The following is a 27,580-nucleotide window of genomic DNA, read 5'->3' on the forward strand; positions in this document are numbered from 1 at the left end:
GGAACATAGTGCATGTGCAAGCATATATGCAACTGTAATTGGGCATGTGTGTGACAGCCTCATCCGAAGAGGAATAACTACAAGAGAGAACAAAGTAATCTTTCTTCTTGATCTAGACTTATATATAATCCTTGATTGGTGGAATTAAAATAAGATTTTTAGTAAATTTTGATAAAAGTTGATTAAATATGTGATTGAAAAGTTGTAAATCATATAAAATGTGTAGTTAAAATTAATTATTAACTTTGACTTAGGTTAAAATTTTGATTTCAATTCCTAGCAAATGGGGATATAGATACATAGTTACATGTATAAATATCAATCAAAACGTCATAATTGGCACGACATAGATATAGGATATGCAAGGGGCATATTCTAGACGCGAAAGAGGGAAGAATTGCATCGTTTGTTGTAGTAAGTTGGTTCTTTTACTGGAGTATATGATAATCAAACTATATCTTTATGTGTTTAATTTTACAAGATTAAGTTTTTGTCGCATGGACTGACACCAAAAGATATAAAGTGCAACATATTTTCAAGAAGAGCATGTGATAATTTAACAAATATTTGGACGATTTCGTCAATGGCATTGATTGTGCTTAAGGGACTAAGTTTTTATTTCTCAAAAGTCAGGAATCAAGTTGCTACTGGAACAATAAGTTGAGACTGATGGGGGTAATTTTCCTAATTGTCAAAGTACTTTTACACACTTTGACATACTATATATGACTTGATGCGAATAATTGAAAAGTATTATTTATTATTTTTAAAAAGAAAAAAAGAAATTTGTTGCCAATGATAAGTTTATTAGTTAATGATAATTGTACACCTATAATTCTAGAAATTATTATCAGCGCATCCCTAATCATTCCCTATAAATAAGGGGTTTTGGTTAATATATAAATTATTGACTTTTATTCCCTTTTTTTTTTCATAACACGTTATCGGCACAAAAGTTTAATTTTTAAAAATTTAGTGAAGCTACTAATTTTTTATAAGCATAATTATTTATCACGTGTACCTAAATTAATTTGATTACATGTGAATTTTTCTACATATATATGCATCAAAACGAGGATGTTGCCTACTTCTTCTGTGTTTTTTTGCTTGTACGCAAATCTATAATTTTCAGTATATCATAATGATTCCCATGCCTTTTGATTTCGCCCAAATCAATTTGTCGACGCAATCAATTTATGTGGATCTTTAATTCATATATACAGATTCGTCTTCAATCCATGCTGTACTTATAGTGTTTACTTTCTCAATTCACGATTCCACTAATGCATGTCTATGCACATTACTCCTTAATTCACTTTTTCAATTCTTTATGTATATAACTTTGCATGATTTAATGATTAAACCAATTCATGAGCTGCGCCAAGTTACTATTGTCCCGTTTGAACAAAAAATTAAAATTTTTTTTTTTAACGCACGTTAATATATCAATTTTTTAATTCAATTCGCAATTAATGAACTCAAGTCAATTCATGTAGCTTTTGCTCTAATTTTTTTTTCTTTGAGTGGATGTAAAATATACGTTTATGATGATTATTAATGTTTTTTTTGTGTCTTTCACATGATTAAATTTGTTTATGTTATCTTAATAACTTTAAATTAATTATTTATCATGTTATTACTCCTGAAATAGCACAACTTTGTTATTAGTATTTCAGAATAACATTAATCGTAAATATGTATATTATAAATAGTTTGTTGTTGCTTCTAAAATAACATAACATTATAATTAATATTCCTGAAGAATATTACTTGCTCCTGAAAAGCTTGAATTATAATTTTCAATATTCCAGAAAAATATTGACATATTGCTCTTGAAGAAACAATAGAAAAGTACAACGTGCTTTCAAAGTAACACATGTTTAGAAAAATATATTATTTTTAATTAGTGTTTAGTCATGAAAGAAAACATGTAATTCATTTCTTGTTGACATTAACTACCTAATTAATTATTATGTAATTATATAACGTTTAATCATATTTTTCGAAATTAATTATATTTTCTATTGTTTTATTGTGTAGTTAATCAAATGGAAAGCATCACAAAACATAAGTTTGTTGCACATAACATATTTGATAAAAACTATCATCTTATCTCAAAAGGTTTGGGAGAGAAAAAAAAGAAGAAGAAAAAAAAGAATATTTGCAGAATCGTGTAAAAGCACTTATTTTCATTCATCATCATCTTCATGATGCATTGAATGTCGAATACCTCACTGAGAAATATCCACATGTTCTTTAAATAAAATTGATTGAAAGATTTGATCATCTGTGGATTATAGTCCTCCCAAAAGTCAATTATGATTGGATGACATGTTGGATGCATTTATGGATGTCAACGAGCCGAGTTGAGCTGACTTGTGAACCAAAATTTTTGGCTCAGCTCAAGTAAAATGTCCAAACTTTTTTCCGGGCCCGAGGCGAGCTGAGCAAAAGCTAGGCAAAAAAAATTAGGCTCGACCCGAGCTTTCGGCTCGAGCCTTTTCGAGCTGAACCTAGCCAGCTTGAATTTTGTTTACTTTTGATTTTGTTTTAATAATTAAAAAGCCAGCAGGTTGCTGCCTTGTTAGGCAACAACATGTTGCATATTTTTGGCAGCAGCATGCTACCTTTTAAGGCAGCCTTTTATTATTATTATTTTTTAAATATATGCTCGATTCTCCCTAGTTGGCAAGCCACAAAGGCCGGTTCGAACTTTGCCTGGCACCTAAAAATGGGGCTCAAGCATTTTTCGAACCGAGTCACAGGCGACCCAAGCTTACAAGCCTGATTGCCATCTTTAGATGCATCGAATGTGCTTTCGCAATAGTAATATCATGAGCGTGGTTTCAAAAAGTATTTAATACTCTTACCTTTACTATTTGTAATTGAACAAAATAATGAACTGCTGATGAAAAATCATAGGTTATGTCTAATTGGTTTTGTACCATTACTTGAAACAAATTGTACTGCATTGCCTGAAGTAAATACAATATCAAGATAAGGACGTGGACGTGGACATGGACATGGAGACGACACGAATTTGGATGTGGACATGAAATAAACCATGGATGAAGCAATCAATAAAATTATCAACATTTCAAAAGATGCAACGCAAATTCAAGCAACACATCCAAAAACTGTAAGTGTTATGCCCTAAATTCAATCAACCTTCGACATAAATACTTTCAATATATAATTAATGCAATTTAATGGCAGATCTATTATTTAATTAATATACAATTAAATTAAATAATAAAGTTCGTAGATTCAAATCTTCTTAATTTATTAATTACAAGGAGTTGTGATTATGAGATACAAATTACATATGATTGAATCTTAAATTGTCCGTGGTAGCGAGTAATAACGAGATACGGATATCGTTATTACGAATAGACCATCACGTGTGGCATTTCTTACTTGTAAAGTAAGTAGCTGATCTCACAAACTAAAGTGTCGTGACATTTAAATGAACACGTGGATGTTTTGTTATAAAACAAAACATTGGAAACCCACCGAGAGATTTCATATAGATAACTATCTGAGTGTCAGTGGTTAATCTCTAACGTTCGATAGTGGACTTAGTTCTTTGACTTGAGGTCGTCATGGTACCTTATATGAGGATAGTCATACTTTGGCGATGTTGGATATTGCTTTGTCAAGGGCCGCTAATACGACATCGTTCGGGTATGTCAAGAATCGTATGAAGGTTGTGAATTACCAATAGAGGATTCGTTACTCTTAGATAGTAAGAGATTATGATCTGCGTTTCATTCAATTAAGTCAATAACGAAATTTTTGGTCAATGTATACTCATAAGTCGAAAAGGAGTGTCAACTTATATTGACTTAATAGTGGAGTGAAGGATATGATCGATCATTGGAATTGACACATTTTCATATCTCGTAATTGATCAGATCATATTGACAAAGGGATTATAGTTTCACGGTAAACGAACGAGTTTGGTTTTGTCATACCACGTCACATGTATTGTCCTGACACATTGTCAGATGTCAATCTGGGACGACGAGTGTGAATTTGTGATAAATTAAAAGGGTGTTTTAATTTATTTAGATCAAAATAACATTTCGCGTTGTTAGGTATCGTGATCGGGAACTTGATGGGTCGCACACAAAAGATAATTGAAAGATTGCAATTTGTCAACTAATTAATTTAACAATCATTTGATAAATTAATTAATTTGCTTGGTTATTTATAAGCCGAATTAATTAATTGGATTAATTAATTCACGGACTGAATTCAATTAAATGGATTAATTAAATATTGGATCGGGTTAAACCAAGCTCGTTTGGGCTTATATAAATAATTTATTAGGGTTTACAATTTAGTATAGAATTCATTCTTGCGGCACAAGAGGAGAAAACCATAATCCTGCAATCTTGTTCTCTTTGTAGATCACCGTTGTAGGCTGGACAATTGAACAGCTGTGGGTGACATATCAAAGTTGCTGGAACGAAAAGAATGGCAAAAGGTTTGCATAATTTTTCAAAGGTATATCTTTTATCACAATTTCTATCTAAACAAAAAGACAATTCTTGGTGAAAATCGAAAAATGACTTTAATTTCCACTGCGTACATTAAATAGATTCACAATAGTAGTATCAGAGCCTACTTTGTGTTTGTTAGAAATTGCTTTGCATGTTGGAACAATTAAAAGTTAATTGTTTTTCTTGTTTTAGCAATTAAGGATATAAATAAATTTTCATATTCAAAATCAGATTTTGAATAGAAATTATTTTTGGATTGGAAAATTAATAATGTTAAGAAAAAGGGGCGAGAATAGGCCGCCGGCGAATGCGGCAACCTTAAAAGTGTGGGTTAGTAGCCGGCAGCACTCACTGTCGGCGTGGAAAAGCAGCGACAGGTTCGTTGATACTAATTGTGCTGTGCGATCGCTGCTGCTAATAGTAGCAGTAGCGCCGGCCCCTTAGGCAGCGCGTACGGTGCACTGTTGTCACAGCAGCGCCGTGTGCTGCTACCAGTGAGGTGGCACCGGCATCGAAGTAGAAGAAAAACGAAAAAAAAATTAGGGCTTCTGAATCAGGGTGAGAATGGTGGAGGCGGGAGCTTCTACTGTAATTAGTGTAATTGCGAGCTCTCGCCTGCAATTAAAGAATAATGGGTGATTTTGCAATTTTAAATAAAGGGCTGCTCTGCAATTTTCGAAATTTGAAAGGCCGCCCGCAATTAAGGAAAATGGGGTCATTTTGCAAAATTTAAAAAATGGACATTTCTGCAATTTTTAAAATTGGAAGGGTCTGGTTTTTATTTTGAACTTGTGTCAATTTGCAAATTTCAAATTGTTTTTGAATTTGAATTTTAAAATAGTTTTAAAATTATATTTTAAATGGGTTTGACCCATAATTTTAATTTTGACCCAGATTAAAATTTTATTTAAGTTTGAAAACTTTTTATATTTTCGTTAAAATATGATTTTAACTTAAATATTAAACTTTGACCCTAAATTGAATTTATTTTATTTAGGAGTGTTATCCAAGATTAATTATTCATTCAATTTAAATTAGAGTTTGACTCTAATTAAATACTTAATTAAAATTTGATTTTAATTAATTTTTCACCCAAATATATTCTTGTAATTAGAATTGGATTCTAACTTCACATTTAATTAAAATTTGATTTTAATTAAATTATCTTGCCCTAAATTTTTTCTTTGAATTAGAGTTGGACTCTAACTTAGTATTTAATTAAAATATGATTTTGATTAAATAAGTTTGCCCTGAAATCTTTGAATTAGAGTTGGACTCTAATTTTGTTATTTAATTAAAATTTGATTTTAATTAAATAATCCGGCCCTATAATTTTGAAATTAGAGTTGGACTCTAATTTGATATTTAATTAAAATTTGATTTTAATTAAATAGTCTTGCCCTATAATTGTGAAATTAGAGTTAGACTCTGATTTGATACATTTAATTAAAATTTGATTTTAATTAAATATGCCCAGTAATTAAATTAATTGATTAATATGATTAATTAATTATTTAATTGTTTTGATCAATTTGTCTAAAAAAAGTTTAGACGATCTTAATTGCTAGAAACTAGAAACAAATTTGCATATAATATTAGATATTATATAGATATACATTTATGTGATGAATGTATTATTAGTGGACAATTATGTATTCAATCATATGGATGTGTTGAATGGTTAATTTTATTCTTGTCTTTTTATCAGCATGCGAGCGCTTATTCATTTTGGACCTAGGAGTTCGTTATTGTTATTGTTATTGTTATTTTGGGCTTGCGAGCTAGACTAATTGAAGACACACGGAGAGGAGGAAACCATGAAAATGTTGCATTGATACTAATCAATGCGATACCCCCAGGAATTGACCAACTAGTCTTCCTTATGGCTCGAGAATACTAGATAGAAAGTCCATAATCGTCTACACTATTACATTATATTATATATATGTTTATTTACATGGTAGATGTGTAATATAACATATATGATATTATAATGAGACTTTTGAATGCAAAACCCCTCAATAAAATATTAAGTCACATTTATAATCGTCTTCCATCATTATGGTGAAAAATCAGAGTCTCAAATCGTCTCAACTTGTTGAGTACACTTAAGGCTGGTCTATTAGAAATATGTTTGACACTATGAAATATCATATATTTCTGAATGACGGGTTTGACTTAATTAAAATTTATCTTTTATTGAGTACACTCAAGGAAATAAATATTAGAGGCATGTTAAGCTAACACATAAGATGTGTGAAGACAAAAAGTTGTCAACGTAACGATCTAGGAGTTGTATGAAGATACCCAAATGTTATATTAAAGCTTGTTGAGTACACTCAATGTCTTGGTATAACAGATGGGATCTTGATCCACTGGGAGTCAAGTATAGATTCCATAAATTTATGCGAGAGGATCATAAATTTGAATTAAACAGTGGGAGTATAATTAATTTAATAAAAGTCCATGTTAAATTAATTAATGCATTTTATATATTATTCTTTTTCCTTTAGTCATTTACATTTATATTGAATATTGAGTAACCATATATTTTGAATGGCATACTGAATGCCAACAACCAAAATAAATATTCTTGATTGTCACTACAATTGAAGAATTATTTTCAGGTATGAGAAAGTTGGTTGTCCTTAAGTAGCCATTTACAAGAGACACCTGATGATAACTTAATTAAGGAAAACGTGGCTACTATAATAACACGATGATGAGAATAGCAATACAATATATGTGATGTCTGCATTACGTTACTTGAGTTACAAAAAGAAACTTGAGAGTATAGATGCTAACCATGATTTTTCATTTCAAAGAGTTGTATGATAATAATCATGTGCGGAAGGATATAAGACTTCTAAACAACTATACCAAAGCGAAATGACAGAGGAATCTTCAATCAGTACTCCGGTATTAAAGATGATTGACATAGAAAAGTGTCTCAATTGAGTTGATCATGAACTACAAACTAAGTATTGACTTAACTTTGCAATCTTTGTCAGAGAGTTATTCATAGTAGTTATGAATTATGATATGTATAAGCTTGAATGCACACTTATTAAGTTGCTTAACCTACTTAAGACTGTTATGCCCAATATCAAAGTTACAAGTGGGCAAACCATTAATTCCTCTAAGGATATTAAGAGGAAATCCAAAGAGGCTTTGAGAAAGCATTCAATATGGCTAAGACCGTCAAAGCAGAGGACAATACCAAATCTAATAACCATTGGGTTCATTGTAGAATGAAAAGGTAATTGGAAGAAATGTTGCAAGGCTTATGTCTACTTCATGAGTTTCTTAAGTATTCGATACTAGATGTTGATCTCATATTTATACAAACATGGAAAACTAAATAGAAGTAGACCACTGCAAGAGGGAAAAGTTAACCTACACGTTGAAGATAAGCAAAAGTTGAGCATTGCTTGTAGGAGCATACTTCTTGCCGCTGCCTTTTAGCGTAGTATTGGAATCAGAGAAATGTTGCTTTGTACCTACCATAACTGGAACATTAAAATGAATTTCATGTTCAGACATGAACTATTTTAATGTTAAGGACAATTGTTGTTCCTGCTTATCTTGATAAAATCTTAACAGTTTTGGTAAACTACAAAAATAACATTTATATTCTAAACACTAAGTATTCTATAATGAGTATAGAAGTTAAGAGGCATAAAAGTGATAATTTGAATAATACCCAAATCTGGCACTGCGGACTTGGTCATATAGATGAAATGTAATTTCAAAATTACATAGAGATGTATACATAGAGTAAATTGATTTTGAATCATTTGACAAGTGCAAAACATGCATGTTTGGCACAATGACCAAAAAATTCCTTTTACTTGAAAAGGAATAAGTCTGCATAAATATTGGCACACTACATAGTGGTGTATATGGATCCATATCAATTAATATTAGATAAGTTTTCTCTTATGTCATCAATTATCATGTATACTTGATGAAATTCGAGCATGAAGTTTTTGAAAGGTTCAAAGGATTCAAGCTAGAAGTAGAGAAACAAATACATAAAGATACCCTCAGATTAAGATCCGATCGAAGTGAGAATATCTTAAAGATAATATTTAGATTATCTAAGAGAGAATGATATTCTCTTGTAGTGAACTCCTCTATATACACTGCAACATTGTGGTGTATCTGAACGGAGGAATCGTAAACTATTAGATATAGTCAAATTAATAATGAGCCATGCAAATCTCTCAAAATTGTTTTGGAGTCATGCACTGATTGCAGTGTGCTACACACTAAATCATGTCTCATCTAAGTTGGTTAATAGAACTCCGTATGAGCTATGGAAAGGCAATAGTCCTAGCTTATTTCATATGAAAGTTTTTGGGACTGTGACTCTTATTTGAAGTGCATTGAATCAGATAAACTTGAGCATATATATACGATGAATACATATTTGTGGGATATCCAAAATAGATATTTGGATATCAGTTCTATTAACCCATTGAGAAGAAAGTCTTCTTCTCATGACATATCACCCTCTTAGAGAAAATATTTACTCTAAGAGATGACAGTGAGAGTAAAATAGAACTTGAAAGAGTTCAAGAGTCTACAGATATAGTTAACCAAGTAGATGAATTCGAGTTTTATCTCATATCTGATATGGGACATACTCTTAATCAGGAAGTACAGACTCCCGAGGACATGTCGGCTCTATGTGAATCTAGTAGGATTATTCGACCTTCAAGAAGGTGCGAATCCGTGATTACTAATCAGATATTAATAATCCAGGATGATGAACCTACTAATTGCACAAAAATAAAGTCAAGTGTTGACTTAAAAGAGACAGGAAGAGGCCGTGAAACTCGAGATGAACTCGACGTATGTGAACAATGTTTGGACCTTGGTCGATCCTCTTGTTGGGATAAAACTCATAGGTTATAAATGGTTTATAAGAAAAAGATCGAGACGGATGGGAATATCCTTACATACAAAGCAAGATTAGTAGCAAAAGTTAAGTATTGACCATGACGAAACCTTTCGCCTGTAGTCATGCTAAAGTTCATTCGAATTTTGATTGCATTAGTTCCATACCGTGACTATGATTTAAAACAAATCTCTTAGAGCTGAAATTTTCTATTTGATGGAAAAATCAAAATGTTTGATTTTATCAAATATGAAGACGAATTGTGTGTTTACAAGAAGATAGTGGGAGCGTTGTCGCATTCCTAATATTATAGGAAACAGCATCCCTATATTTCAATCGTTAAACTAATGATTATTAAATGATTTATTTATGAACGATATGGGGAAGCAACTAGATCGATAGAGATAAATCTAGAAGATTGCTTAACTCGTCCCAATCTATATAGATAAAATCTTGAGTAAATTTTACATGGAGAAATTGGTTTACTCTTAAACCGTGTGTTGGAAAGATTCCGAACATGAAACAATCATTGATTCAATAGTGAAAACCTAATATATGTTTGCTTCAGAAGCAGCAAAGAGTTGCAATGTGGATCAAGATGTTCATAAATGAACTTGGAATAGTTCTTAATATTGTTAATCATATACCATTGTATTGTGATGAAAATAGAGTCATCGCAAAAGCGAAGGAACTAAGGTTTCATCAATGATCCAAACATGTATTAAGGTGGTACAATCTCATCAGAGAGATAATACATAGAAATGACTAAAGAGAAGAACGAATTTCCACATTTGACAATATTGCAGATCCACTAACAAAGAATTGTCGTAACATAAACATGATCGTCATGTAGACTCTTATGATATTGGATACATAATTAATTGGATCTAGTGCAAGTGGGAGTTTGTAAGTGTTATGCCCAAAGTCCAATCAACCTTGGACATAAATACTTTCAATATATAATTAATGCAATTTAATGACAGATCTATTATTTAATTAATATACAATTAAATTAAATAAATAGAGTCCGTAGATTCAAATCTTCGTAATTTGTTAATCACAAGGAGTTGTAATTGTGAGATACAAATTACATATGATTGAATCTTAAATCGTCCGTGGTAACAAGTAATAACGAGATACGGATATCGTTATTACGGATAAACCATCACGTGTGGTATTTCTTACTTGTAAAGTAAGTAGCTGATTTCACAAGCTAAAGTGTAGTGACACTTAAATGAACACATGGATGTTTTTTATACAACAAAACATTGGAGACCCACCGAGAGATTCCACATGGATAACTATCTAAGTGTCAGTGATTAATCTCAAACGTTCGATAGTAGAATTGGTCCTTTGTTTTGAGGTCGTCATGGTATCTTATATGAGGACAGTCATACTTTGGTGGTATTGGATGTTTCTCTACCAAAGGCTGCTAATATGACATCGTTCGGGTATGTCAAAATCGTATGAAGGTTGTGAATGACTAATAGAGAATTCGTCACTCTTAAATAGTAAGAGATTATGATCTACATTTCATTCAATTAAGTCGATAACGAATCCTTGATCAAGGTGTACTTATAAGTCAAAAAGGAGTTTTCGAATTATATTAACTTAATAGTGGAGTGAATGATATGATCGATAATCGGGATTGACACACTTCCATATCTCGTGCTTGATCGGATCATATTGACGAAAGGATTATAGTTTCACATTAAACGAACGAGTTTGATTTTGTCATACCACGTGACATTTTCTGTCACATATATTGCCCTGACACATTTCTAGATGTCAATCTGGGACGACGAGTGTGAATTTGTGATAAATTAAAAGGGTGTTTTAATTTATCAATTTTGATTAGATCAAAATAATATTTCACATCATTAGGCATCGTGATCGGAAACCTGATGGGTCGCACACAAAAGATAATTGGAATATTGTAATTTGTCAATTAATTAATTTAACAATCTAATTAATTGGGTTAGTTATTTATAAGCTCGAATTAATTAATTGAATTAATTAATTCACGGACCAAATTTAATTAAATGGATTAATTAAATATTGGATCGGCCCAGGTCAAGCAGTTTGGGCTTATATAAATAACTGATTAGGGTTTACAATTTAGCAGAGAATTCATTCTCACTAGCACAAGAGGAGAAAATTTTAATTCTGCAATCTTGTTCTCTGTGTAGATCACCGTTGGAGGCTGGATAATTGAACAACTGTAGGTAACAGATCGAAGTTGCTGAAACGAAAAGAATGGCAAAAGGTTTGCAGAATTTTTCAAAAGTATATCTTTTATCACAATTTCTATTAAAACATAAAGACAATTTTTTCTGGGAATTGAAAATTGTTTTTAATTTCTGCTGCGCACATTAAGTAAATTCCCAACAAAAACATTTTGTGGATCTCAATCAAAAATCAGTTAAGGAAATGAGAAAATTGAAGACAAATTTTGCTACTTATTATTGTCCAATTGATGCGACTCATTTAGATTTCTCTAATTTTTTTTGCTGATTCAAATGACAATATTGGCCGTTTGATTGTGGGTGATGTAATGGAATATATATATATATTCGTCTACTTTCTATATTTTAGTATTTTTCTTTGTTTTAAAAATTCAATTTGTAATATATTTTTTAGCTAAAATTTGAAACTTTATTATGCACCATTAATATCATAATATTGAATTATGTTTACTCATTTAGCCTTTGTTTATTTCCCAGTTTTAAGTAAGGGTGCATTTTGAAATAGTTAATTGGTGAAGAATGTATAGTTAAGAATTAAGAAAATGTTTTATTTTAAGTGTAATATTATTTTATTGAAGAATGTGTGATTGAAAAGAAAAGAGAAAAATATATATTTTGAGAAAAATGGGTATTAAACAAGGGCTTAAATTTAAATTCAAGGTTTTTAAAATATATTTATTTTGATATTTTTATAAATTTATGAATTGTCAAAACACGTGCTTCATTGATAGTGCACCTACATATACCATTCTTTAAGATAAAAAATATTTTTTGAACTTAACGTTAGCATAAAATAATTTTAATACGATATCAGAAGCATCAAATATTGTTGAAAGCTTTGAAAGAAATTGTATTATTTTACCAAAATTACAAATTTATGCATTAAAGATACACTTTATTCTAGTAAATTAAATGAAATTTGCTTAATTTTAAATATATTTATTGCAATGAATATCTCATTAAGGCAATGTAAGAACATAATATTGAACACTTTGCATAACTTCTTTTTAGATCTGGCCAGAAGAAGATAAAAGAAAAACTTCATGCACTCCTATATTGCATGTATTATACATTAAACAAAATTGTCAAATCAAATATTATTGTGAACCAGAAGTTCGTTGATCTAAAAAAATTTATACTTTGATATGATCGATTTGAACAACCAGAATGAATGATGATACATCGAATAATAAAAACTCATATGTTGTTTGTTCGCAAGACAAGTTATCATTAATGTGCTGCTTATTCGCAAGGCAAGTCATCATTAGACCTTCAAATAGAAATTTTAAATTAAAGAATTCATGGAGATATTTTATGGTATTAATCAATTCTTCAACTAGATGGTTACATATATGCCTACTTACAATTGGGAACGTGGCTTTTACTAGACTACTTACTCAAATCATAAAATTAGAAGCGCAATTCTCCAATTACTTAATCAAGACTATTCAACTTGACAATGTTGGTGAATTTATATCATAAGCATTTGATGATTATTGTTTGTCAATTGGGATTATTATTTAACATTCAGTTGTACATGTCTATACATAAAATGGTTTAGCAAATTCATTTAGTAAATGCCTATGACCTGTTGCTAGACAAATTTCTTATAAAAACAAAATTTCTAACTTCTGTTTGGGATCATACTATATTACCTACTGCATCATTGGTTCATTTAGGACCAACTATCTATTATCAATATTCACCTTTACAACTTACATTTAGTCATGAACATAATATTTCTTACCCACAGACTTTTGGTTGTGCTATTCAATTATCTATTTCATCTTCACAACATATTAAAATGGGTCCAATTTATGTGGGTTTTGATTTACCATATATTACTAGGTATCTTGGACTTTTAATGGATGATTTATTTACTGCACATTTTATAGATTTTTATTTTGATAAAAATGTCTTTCCTAACTTTGGAAATGAAAAATTACATCCTGAAAAATAAGGTAAAATTTCTTGAAATGAAACAACTCTATCCCACTTCGATCCCAATAACAATCAATGTAAACAAGAAATTGAAAAAATCATTCATTTGTAAAAAGTTGCAAATCAATTATCTGATGTACTTGTTGACACAAGAAGGGTGACAAAGTTATATATTCCTACATAAAATATTCCAACAAAAGTTAATGTTCATGTAGAATAAATACTGTAGCAAATAAATCTCAAATATGTTAGAATCGTGATCTACCAATTGGTTTAAAAGACTTTGTACCTTGAAAAAGAAAAGTATAGCAGAAAGGCTAACCTAAACTTTGAAAAAAAGTAACATTAGAAAAGATTAATTAATCAAAAATTGAAAATATGGTTCCTGTAGAACTAAAAGTGTCGAAAATAATGAAATTTCAATAAATTATATGTTATCTCATAAATTACAAGAACGAAATAATATTGTTATAGACAAATTTTCGTCATTAACGTGGATCTTGATATTATGGAAAATGAAGATTTTTAACCTTGTATGTTAAAGACAATCAACAAGAAATGATTTGCCAAAATGAAAAGAAGTCATATAGGTGAAATTGAATTCCTTAGAAAAAACAAAAAGTAATTGGACCTGTAATTCCAACATCTAAAAATGTAATCTCTATAGGATACAAATGGATTTTTTTTATGAAAATAATGAAATTACAAAATACAAAGCCTGACACAGTTCAAGATTTCTTATAGATTAAAAATTAATTATGAGGAAACATATTCTCCCATAATGGACACCATCACTTTTTGATTTTTAATTAATTTGACTGTGTCACAAAGGCTCAATATGTTCGTTATGGTTGTAGTAACTGCCTATTTGTATGGTTCCTTAACATATATATATATATATATATATATATATATATATATATATATATATATATCAAAGTCCCCGAAATACTTGAAGAAATGATATATACTCGAGAACTATGTTCTCAATTAAATTACAAAGATCATATATGAATTGAAACAATATGGACATATGTGGTATAATCGTCTTAGCGAATATATGTTGAATGGGGACAATAAAATTGACGATTTCTGCCCATGCATTTCCATAAAAAACAAATATTGAATTTGTTAATATAGAAATTTATGTTGATAATTTAAATTTTATTAATAATTCTTGATAAGCTCACTAAAAATGCAAATAATTTAAAAGGTGAATTTGAGATGAAAGATTTAGAAAAAATCAAATTTTGTCTGAAGTTGCAAATTGAATACTTTTCAAAATAATTATTTGTTCATCAATCTCATACACTGAAAACGTTTTAAAATATTTTTATATGGATAATGTGTATCCATTAGCATCACATATGATTGTTCAATCACTTGATGTAAATAAAAAATAAAAATAAATAAAAAAAATTCCATTTCATCCACTTAAAAATAAAGAAAATGTTCTAGGTCCTGAAATACCATATTTTAGTGCACTTGAAGTATTAACTTATTTTGCAAATTGCACTCGATCCGAATAGTTTTTTTTTTTATTAAATCTTCTTGCAAGATATAGTTCTACACCAACTCAAATACATTGGAATGATGTTTAACATATTTTCTTATTACCTTAAAGTACTCTTGATTTGAAATTATTTTATTCTCAAAAATTGGGGTTTGCTTTAGTGAGATATACAGATGCTGATTATCTCTCTGATCCATATAAAGTTAAGTCACAAACATGATATGTGTTTACACATGGAAAAACAGATATATCATGAAGATCTTTGAAACCATCATTAACAAAATCCTCAAATCATTTTGAAGTTATTGCAATCCATGAAGTACATCGAGAATGTGTATGGTTAAGGAACATGACTCATCATATCTAAGTATCACGCGAATTAACTTCAACAAAGATAGTTCAACAATTTTATATGAAGATAATGCAGCTTGTATTGTACAATTCAAAGGAGGTTAATTTCAACAAAAGATAGTTCAACAATTTTATATGAAGATAATGTAGCTTGTATTGTACAATTCAAAGGAGGTTATATTAAAGGTGACATGAAGAAACATATTTCTCCAAAAAAAAAATTATATGCATGAGTTTTAGAAGAATAATGGCATTGATGTTCAACAAATTCGCTCAAATAACAATGTGGCTAATTTATTCAAAAAAACACTACCGATATCTACATTCAAGAAATTAATTCACGAGATTGGAATGCATTGACCCAAAAAATTTCAATGATCAACATTAAAAGGAGTAGCTATACTCTTTTTCCTTCACTTAGGTTTTATGCCACTAGGTTTTATAGTAAACAAGATTTTAACAAAGCAAATATTTTGTAATGTATCATTCAAGGTAAAGTATTGTAAATAGTAAGTATATTAATGAATGACAATTATACCTCTACAATCCTAAAAATTATTATCATTGTATCCTTCCCTATTAATATGGGGTTTTGATTTTCATTATAATATACACAAGTCTACTAATTTTTATTATCTCTTTTATTTTTTTGATTCTCTCTTTTCATAAGAAAATTAAATTTTTTACCCAATTTTTTAAGTGATTTATGGTATTATATACCCAAATTACAATCGAATTATATTGCAATATAGACATATTCATGCAAAACTAAGTTCTAATGATGTGGACTTGTAAATTTAGATTATGATATTTTAAATATAGAATTTTGTCTATGTCAGTATTAAGCATTAACACGTTAATAATTAAAAAGTAGCCAAAGAAGTACGTAATAATATTTATCAAATATTATCAGCCAAGAATTTTAAAAAATTGTTGTAAATAATTATGTTTATCAAAGATTATCCACCAAGAATTATAAGTTGTTGATTTTAAATATAAAAAATTGTTTGTATTAATCATTTAACACATTTTTAATAAAAAAGTTAATCAAACAAGAATATAATCGTTGTAAATGGTAAATTTATTAGTGAATGACAATTGTACACCTGAAATCTTAGAAATTATTATCATTGTATCTCTAATTCTTCCCTATAAGTATAGGGTTTTGTTTCTTAGTAAATACACAAGTCTATTAATTTTTATTCTCTCTTTTCATAATACGTTATCAGTACGAGTTTCTTAAAATCAAAGTGAATTAATTAAAAGGTAATTTTTTTTATATATAAAGATAGTCATCTGTCATATATGTCAAAATTAATTTAGTGACATGTAACTTCTTTTTTATGCATATGCGAGAATTATTTTGCTTACCAACACAAACATCAGCCGCACATATTAAAAACTTGTAATCAAAGTAGGGTCCAAAGTGAATATCCCATTAATGTTTGCATACAAAGGCTGAATTTTCTATTTTCCATTGCCGAAATTTTCAATATTGTCATCACAATTGATCTTCGTTTATCCAGCCGCTGACATGCATGTGAATTAATAATAAAATATGTTACTATTTATAATAACTCTTGAATTTTATTCTACCATTAACTTAGGAGTATGAACATTTTTTACTAATGAATGTTTTGTAATTTATATTTATGTTTGTATAGTACTTAATATTTTTAACCTGATTAAATAAGTTTAGATGTTCTATTATAAATTATAAATTAGTATTTTATTATGTTATTGCCCCTAAAATAGCATGAATTTATAATTAACATTTTTGATTAATATTAATAGTAGATATGTCTTGTAGCCCAAGTTGCAACATTATAATTAAATATTTTTTAATATTCTAGAAGAATATTATTTGTTCTTGAAGAGCATAAACTATATTTTTCAATATTTTTGGATAAGCAATAATAAAATATAACATGCTCCCGAAGTGGCACCTATTTTGAAGAACATGTTATTTTCAAATTATTATCTATCCCTAAAAGAAAACTTGTAACTTATGTCATGATGTTGACTACTTGATTAATTATTATATGATGTTTAATCATATTTTTCGAAATTAATTGTATTTCATTTTGCTTTATTCTACAGTTAATTAAATGGCATACATCACAAAACTTGAATTGGCTTCACTTAATATATCTAGCAAAAACTATCTGTCATAAGTACTCGATCCTAATATTCATCTTATCTCAAAAGGTCTGAAACATATAAACACAAAGAATACTTATAGAATCGTGCAAAAAGCACTCATTAACTTCGTCATCATCTTCATGATGGATTGAAAATTGAATATTTCATTGAGAAAGATCCACAGGTAATATGGAAAAATTTAACTGAAAGATTTGATCATCAGAGGAATGTAGTCCTACACAAAGCCTAGCACCTTCGTTTGCAAGACTTTAAATCTGTTAGTGGATTTTTTAAAATTGATATTGTTTGGGAAAAAAAATCACTGATGAATATATGTTGGAGAAATATTTTTCAATCTTTTACGCCTCAAATGTGCTCCTACAGCAGCAATATCGTGAGCATGGTTTCAAAAATACTCAGAACTTATATCCTGCTTTCTTGTAGTTGAACAAAATAATAAATTGCTGATGAAAAATCATGGTTTATATCCAACTGGATATATACCACTGTTGAAAGCAAATGATACTGCATTGATTGAAATAAATACAATATCAAGATAAGGACGTTGACACGAATTTGGATGTGGACGTAGATGTGCACGTGGAATAAATCATGGACGAAATAATTATCAAAGCTATCAATAAAAGTCAACAATTTCAAAATGCACAAAGAAAACGAAAGTAACACGTCCAAAAAGGAACGCAAAAAAAGTTGCTTTAAATGTGAAATGAAGGGTATTGGACAACTCACTGATCCTTTTAATGCCTATCGGTGCTCAATTCAACAAACTTGTATTCAAAGTAGGGTCCAAAGTCAATATCCCTTTAATAACTCTTGAATTTTATTCTACCATTAACTAAGGTGTATGAAGATTTGTTCCTAATGAATGTTTGGTAATTTATATTTATGTTTGTATAGTACTTAATATTTTTAACCTGATTAAGTAACTTTAGATGTTCTATTATAAATTTTAAATTGATATTTTATTATGTTATTCCCTCCTAAAATAGCACGAATTTGTAATTAATATTTTAGAAGAATATTAATAGTAGATATGTCTTGTTGCCCAAGTAGCACAACATAATAATTAAATATTTTTTAATATTCTAAAAGAATATTATTTGTTCTTGAAGAGCATAAACTATATTTTTCAATATTTTTGGATAAGAAATAGAAAAATATAACGTGCTCCTGAAGTGGCACCTATTTTGAAGAACGTGTTATTTTCAAATTAGTATCTATCCCTGAAAGAAAACTTGTAACTTATGTCATGATATTGACTACTTGATTAATTATTATATGATGTTTAATCATATTTTTCAAAATTAATTGTATTTCATTTTGCTTTATTCTATAGTTAATGCATCACAAAACTTGAATTGGCTTCACTTGACATATCTGACAAAACCTATCTGTCATAAGTACTCGATGTTGATATCCATCTTGTCTCAAAAGGTCTGAAAGATACAATAAAAGAAGAAAATAAAGAATTCTTGTAGAATCGTGCAAAAGCACTCATTAATTTCATCATCATTTTCATGATGGATTGAAAATTGAATATCTCACTGAGAAAGATCCACAGGTTATTTGAGAAAATTTAACTGAAAGATTTGATCATCAAAGAGCTGTAGTCCTACACAAAGCCTATCACCTTCGTTTGCAGGACTTTAATCTGTTAGTGGATTGTTTAGAATTGACATTGTTTGGGAAAAATCACTGATGAATATATGTTGGAGAAATTTTTTTCAAACTTTTACACCTCGAATGTGCTCTTGCAGTAACAATATCGTGAGCATGATTTCAAAAAGTACTCAGAACTTATATCCTGCTTTCTTGTAGTTGAACAAAATAATGAATTGCTGATGAAAAATCATTGTTTATATCCAACTGGATATATACAGTGTTGAAAGCAAATGATATTGCATTACTTGAAATAAATACAATATCAAGATAAGGACGTTGACACGGATTTGGATGTGGACTTAGACATGCATGTGGAATAAACCATGGACGATATAATTATCAAAACTATCAATAAAAGTCAAAAATTTCAAAAGGTACCAAGCAAACGAAAATAACACATCCAAAAAGGAGCATGAAAAAAGTTATTTTAAATGTGAAATGAAGGGTATTGGACAACTCACTCGATCCTTTAAAGAACCAGAAGATTCTTTACCTAATGATATTCCATGTGTAGCTTGTTCGCAAGACAATTTAATCATAAGACCTTTGACTGCAAAAGTCAATATTGAATCTCCTACTTTCTTGAAAATGATTAATAGAGAGATATGTGGGCCAATATACCCACCATGTGGATCATTTCATGCGTAACCGAATAAATAACCCCGCTCTGTTTAGGTCATGTCAACAAAACTCTCAGCTTCTGTTTGGATCATGTCATATTACATGTTGTATCGTTAGTTCGTATAAGATCAACCGCTATTATCAATATTCATATTTGTAACTTGCAGTCCGTCATGAACCTAATATTTCTCATCTACAGATTTATGGTTGTGCTATTCAAGTCCCTATTTTTGGATTTATATGAGTTTTGATTAGCCATAATAACTTTCCCAACTTTGGAAGGGAAAATACTACATCCTGGTAAATAAGATAAAATTTCTTGGAATGAAATAACTCTATCTCACTTTGATCCCAATAACAATTAATGTGAAGAGGTTGAAAAAACATTCATTTGCCTTTGTAAATCAATTATTAGACGTATTTATTGGCATAAGAAAAGTGACGGACATATATACCAGCTGAAAATATTTCAACAAAAATTGATATCCCTTTAGAACAATTTATTCTAGCAAATGAATCTCAAACACGTCAGAAGTATGGTCGACCAGTTGTTCAAAAGACTCTCTACCTTGAAAAATAAAAGTACAAGAGAAAAATCAACAAAAAATTCAGAAGAAGTAATATTAGAAAATATTGATCAACCAAATATTGAAAATATGATTCTCGAAAAAATACAAGTGCACAAAAATAATGAAATTCCAATTAATTATATGTTATCTCATAAATTACGAGAATGCTATTATTATAGATAATATTTTTGAATTTAACGTAGTTCTTGATATTAAGCAAAATGAAGATTTTGAATCATAGTCTGCAAAAATAAAAAGAATCCATACAAGTGGAATTGAATTTTTTAAAGAAACGAAAATCATTTGAACCTGTAGTTCAAACACTTGAAAATGTAATCTCCATTGATACAAATGGGTTTTTGTAAGAAAGAAAAATAAAAGTAATGAAATTACAATATACAAAATAAAAGTTGTGATTGAAAATAGACATGTTAGAAAATTTAAACCAGAAAGGCGGTTATAAATCAAATTATAAAAATCATAGTCTACTCGGTACTTTTCTTAATTGAAATATCTTTTGATAAGATAATATCTTTTTTTTTTCATAATATTCTTCTAAAAAATTTTCTAATTCTAATTCTTCATTTTCTATTAATTGACATTCTCTTTCTTTACTACACTCACATTCTTTTTCTTTAATCCCAAATTATATATTGTAATCCAGATTTTTTATTAACTATAAAAGATTTTTCAGAAAAAATTAAAATAGGAATTCAAACACATGGATATGAAGATGTTATTTCAGGAGAAAATTTATTAATAAGCATAGGATTTTTAGGAAGATGTAGTAATAATTCTCAAACAAAATACAAATTATACATAGATAAAGTAATAAATTTAATGAGTAGTAAAGGAAGAAAAATGACCAAAAGAGGGGGGGTCCTGAAAAAGGGTTAGTATTTCAAGGATTATAAGGAGGATATAAGGCGGTTATAAATCAAATTATAAAAATCCTACTCGGTACTTTTTTTAATTGAAATATCTTTTGATAAGATAATATCCTTTTTTTTTTTAATTTAAAAATATGCCATCTGAGATATATGAACTTGGGCCTAAGTCCATTTTTGCAAGGACACCACTGGTACTCCCTTAACAAAAATTCTTAAAACAGTGATCATTTTCTCCTTTCTATGCGTTTCACTAGCCTTTCTACTAGGCCTTTACGCTTTGAAGGGTCACTAAGGGCTTATTTTAAAAACAGTTTAAACTTTAACTTGGAGTTAAGACATGCTCTTATCATATACTCAGCATGAAACATAAAACTTTACAAAAGATTTACAGAAACAAAAATCTTATAAATAACATTTGTTCTTTAAAGATCTGGGACTAATATTGATTATTAGTACCATATCTTAGAACAATAAAACATACCTACTGGAATGATCCATCAGTAGTTTAAAAACATAAATATTTTTTATAGGATATTATCATATCTAAGAACAAAAACAATTAAGAATTTCCCTTTCGGGGAAGAGAGAAAATTAAAACATGTTTCAAAGAAACAAAGAGCTTGTATTATTTTTCTCTATTCTGTGTCTTTACAAATGAAACAAGGAATCTTTGCTTTTTCAAAAACGTCAAAAAGAAAACAGTAAAAAGTTAAATTATCAAATCTTACTTTATAAAACAGTAAGATTCGTTACAAATTTTTCAAAAAGAAAACAGTAAAAAATCTGTCTTTGGTACAATAATTTCTGATCTTTTTGAAAAATTTTCCAAGTGTCTCTTTTCCAGCTAAGTCTTTCTTTGTAGATCCTTATCTTGTCTCATAATTGTGTCGGCCAATGCTATCTAAAGATGCTCCTCCATCAGTATAGCCTTCTGAATTATTGTCCTCTTCTGTATTGTCCTCATAATCTTCTTTAAGATCAATTTTCTTTTTGCCTTTGTTTTTCTTCTTTATCTGCAACTTCTTCTTCTTTGAGGTCTTTTGTTTAACTTGTTGCTGTAATTCTTCTATTTTATCAAACATTTCTTTCAATCTTTTTATATCTGATTGAGTAATTTGCTCTGGATCTTGTGATGATTGAAATGATTCTGGTATAAGATTAACTGGACTTTTCTGTTTTAAATCTGTTGGACTAATTAATCTAGTAGCAGAATTTACAGTCTGCTGAGTCTGTTCTTCAATAATTTTATTTTCTGTAATAGGATTTTCAGCCTGTTGAGTCTGATTAGTAGGAGAATCAACAGCCTCCTGAGTCTATTGGGCTTTTGGTAAGTCCAGAACCATAAACGGATTTGTTAAGTCTTTACCAGCTACCGTTTGAGCTGGACTAGCTATAGACTTCTTGGGCTCTATAGTGCCTGAAACTATCTGAAAATCTGAGTTTAGAATTTTTATTTTAATAATTTCTTGTTCTAGATCAGAAATCTTCTTTTGTAAAGCTAATTTTTCTTGTTGTAAAATCTGATTTGATTCATTTAGAATTTTAAAATTTCTAGTCATACATTCGCAATGTTGACAAAAATTTGAAGAAAAATCTAATGGCTGATCTGAAACATTTTTTAATGAAGGGGCTATAAAATAATTAATTCCTAAATATTTTCTGCATTCGTCTAATGCTTCTGAAACTGAATAAAAACCTTTATATAAAGGGTTTGGAAAATTTTTTATACAATCTGATACTTCTATCCAAGTATGATAAACTCCTGGAAGTCTGCCTTGAAAAACAACATAACATTTAAATTTCTTATGATCTTGGCTAAAATGTTTTGAAAGAGCATTTAAACATGCTAAAAAGTATTTTTGATCTTTAGGATTCTTATTATAGGAAATCCATAAATTATCTAAAATACATTTTTCTGATTTTGAAACTGAAATATGAGATAATGTCTTAAAACTAATATTACTGTTTGGAAAATAGAGTAATTCTACATTACCAAATCTTAACTTGTCATGAGTCTGTACTAAATTAGTCTGTGAACTTGAACTGCCAATTGTTGGCCAGGGACCTCTTGGTCTTTGCATCTGCAAATTCTAAAAGAAATAATCAATCATATTCTTTATTTTTAATTATTCTACTTAAAATATCTGCTATCTAATTATCACTATCTTTAATATGTTCGAAATTAATTACTAGTCCAGTATTAGTAATTCTATCTATAAAATTTAACCATCTTCTTCGATTACTTCTTTTATTTTCTAATTTCATTTTATTAACAAAACTTACTATTACTTCACAGTCTGTTCTTGAAGTAATTTCTTTTTTAGAAATGATAAATAATTCAAAAGAATCTAATGCATAATTAACTGCAAGTAATTCTAAATCTATGCTATTTATATTACCTTTTTCTTTATAGTTTCCACTATTATATCTTACAATTTTTTCACTATCCTTATCTGCATATTTATTGGGTTTTACAATTAAAATTGCTCCCCATCCTGTTATACTTCCATCTGTTTCTATAATTAAATAGTCTGTTTCTAATGGCATAGATAATTTAGGTAAGTCTTTTAATTTCTCTTTTATTTTTCGGATTAATTTAATATCTTCTATATTAAAATATCTTTGAACTTTTGGTGAAGTTTTTCCATATAAGGGTCCTGCAATTTTTCCTAAGTCTTTTATACATGGTCTAGCATAATTAATTAATCCTAAAAATTTTTGTAACTGCTTAAGATCTTCAAGTTTATCTGGAAAATCTAAAACTTTTTGAGCTATATGAGGTTGTAGCTCTATTTTTCCTTTTCCTATATTTACTCCTAAGAATTCTATATATTCTTTAAATAAAAACATTTTCTTTTTATTTATAATTAGACCATGTCTAATAAATTCTGAAAAAAGAATCTGTAAATGACCTCTATGTTCTCGCCTATTTTTACTAAATACTAAAATATCATCTATATAAACTATAATAAATTTATTATGCTTTCTAAAAATACTATCCATTTTTCTTTGAAAAATACTAGGGACATTTTTTAATCCAAATGGCATAACTAACCATTCAAAATGTCCTTCTGGGCTAATGAAGGCTGTCCATTCTATTGAATTTGGATGCATTTTTACTTGCCAAAAACCAGATTTTAAATCAAACTTACTAAAAATATTACAATCTTGAATCTTATTTATTAAAACTGTTTTATCTGGAATATTATAGGCATCATCTATTGTATTATCATTTAATCTTTTATAATTAATTACCATTCTACTTTTTCCTCTAATAATTTCTGAATGTTTTCTAACTATAAAAGCTGCTGATCTATGTGGGCTTTCTGATTTTTTAATTACTCCTAATTTTAATAAATCTTTTATATGCATCTTAAAGTCTTCCTGATCTTGGTTTGTTGCTTCAATATTTTTTGTCTTAATTATATATTCTGGATTTTTTATTTTTATTTCACAGAAAACTTTATCTTTTTCCCAATATTTTAATATATTTTCTCCTAAAATTTCTAATTTTTCTAATTTACTAATCATATATTTCTATATCTTGTTCTGTTACTAACAAATTATATATTTTTTCAATTTTTACAAAATTTAAACATGATTCTTCTTCTTCCTTAAAGTTTTCATAATATTCTTCTAAAAAATTTTCTAATTCTAATTCTTCTTTTTCTATTAATTGACATTCTCTTTCTTTACTACACTCACATTCTTTTTCCTTAATCTCAATCCCACCACGCTTCTCAGCATACTGTGATGGAATAATCTTAGTATAAGTAGGTGCACAAATTGTAAACTTTTGTAATTGCATGTAATCTTTGCTAATTATTATGCTACCATTATCTTTTAATAAGAAACTTAATCCTAAAATTAAGTCTGTATTTAAAGATAATTCTCTTATCCATACTGAGTCTTTAGGTAAACTATATTCTGTACTTTTTCCACAATTAGTCTCAAAACTAATTCTTGCTGGTTTTAAGATGTCTTGGTAACTATAAAAATTCCCATCCATTTGTTGGGCTTCTATAGGTTCTTTTGACTTTATTATATATTTTTCTGGTATGATTCTTTTATTAATTACACAATGACTACATCCTGAATCTATTAAACCTAAACAAATTATTTCAAAATTTTCTATTCTAACATAACATTTTACTTTAATGCTTTTTAATTTTTCTGAATTACAAAAAACTTGAACTAATTCTGGTTCAGGAATAATTTCTGGGTTTTTTCCTTTTTTATTTACTTCCAATAATTCTAATTTTTGTAAAATATATCTTTGCATATCTTCTAAGTTTTCTATTCTTTTTCTTAATATTTTTATTTCTGATAATTCTATTTGAATTGAGTCAATTTGATTATCCTCTTCAAATTCTACTAAGTCCTTTTATATTAAGCACTTTTTACATGCTTCTAAAAAACAATATTTACATTTAACTCTTAATTTTTTACTAGGATATCATTTACATAAAAAACATGGTATACTATCTGAACCTGTTTCTTTTACCCATTTGTGTTTACATTCTAATTCTATATCCATGAATTCTAATTCTTCATCTGAATCTGATAGATTTTTGATATTTGAAAATTCTTGTATAAAATTTTCATAATCTGATTGTTCTTCTAAATTACAATTATTATTATAGTCTTCTATTGATATAATACTATATACTAACTCTTTATCTGAAATATATTCATCTATTTCTAACAAATCTTCATTAGTACATTCTACTAAAGTACTTCTTTTATCATTATTATTTATCTTTTTTGAACATGTCTTAGCTAAATGATCTGTTTCTCCACAAACATAACAATTTAGTTTATTAGGATAATTTCTTTCTGGTTTAAATTTTCTAACATGTCTATTTTCGTCTAAATAAGGCTTTCTTCTATTAGATTTTCTAAGATAATATCTTTTCTTAAAAGATTGATTAATTTTTCTTTTATCATATTTTCTTTTAGTCTTTTCTCTAAACTTATTACCATAAGTCTGAGGTGTGAAAATATCTTTACAGAATTTATAATTTGTCTTTTTTAGTTGATTCTGGATTTGTAATTCAACACATTTTTCTTCTAAACATTGCATTATAAATTGTGTTCTTATTCCTATACTCCATAAATGATTTGGTCTTTCTATAACATTCTTATTTTCATTCCATCTTTTTGTTATTTCTAATCCTAAGGGACCTGGTAATTTATGGAATAGTTTTTTTTTACCTAATTCTTGATTAAAAGTATTACCTGATATAGAAACAAGATAATGGTACTCATTTAAAAATTGTTTAACTTTTTTACCTTTAGTCCATCTATTTAGACTAAGTTGTTCAAGATTTCTGATAGCTTTATGTTGAATTATTAAATGTCCTGTATTTGGATCTGCTCCTGTTAATAGTTCATGTATCTTACTAACAAAATTATAAGAATTATTTCCTAATGCTTCAAATTTTGTTTGTTTATCTTTCTTAAAAGCTTCCCATGTAGCTTTAGCACTTTCTCCTAAAAATGTTTCTAAATATCTATACATTTCTAGTGATTCCATATTATCTGCTAATCTAATATAATGGCCTAATATTGTATTCTTCCATACTTCTATTATATTATTCCAAGTTTGAGGATCATGTGCTGTAATATTTAATATTTGTGGTTTATGTGGTGTCTGAAATTCTATTTTAGGTTCTAAAGGTCTAACTTTTCCTCTAGCTATATAATTTCTTTCTTTATCATTATAATCTGTATAAGTCATTCTAGGAGGATGACCACCTAAATATTGATATTGTTCTGGTTCTGTTTTAATTTGCATAATTTCATCTGTTAATTCTTTGTAATTACTATCCTCTGAAATTTCTGTTTTATTATCAATTTCCTCTATATTAATTCCTACTCTTATATTTTTACAATTATCATAATATAAATATTCTTTTTCTCCTATTTGTTTATTTAAAAACAAGTGATCTTCTAATTTTAAAAGTTCTGTGGGAGATAATTTCATTTCTAATTCTTTAGGATAAATTATTCTATCTTCTATTTCTATTTCTACTGCATTAAGGAATTCTTCTGTTTTTTGTTGTTCTTCATCATTATTATTATATTCTGTTTCAGAATCATTATTTCTATTTATATGACTATAATTTCCAAATCTTAAACTAACTCTTCCATGTAAATCTTTATATGTTATAGCTTCTTGAGGAGCTAAAATTGGTTCTTGAGTTTCCAAAAATT

Source organism: Olea europaea, chromosome 15 (assembly GCF_002742605.1).
Source record: "Olea europaea var. sylvestris chromosome 15, O_europaea_v1, whole genome shotgun sequence".
Taxonomy (NCBI): Eukaryota; Viridiplantae; Streptophyta; class Magnoliopsida; order Lamiales; family Oleaceae; genus Olea; species Olea europaea.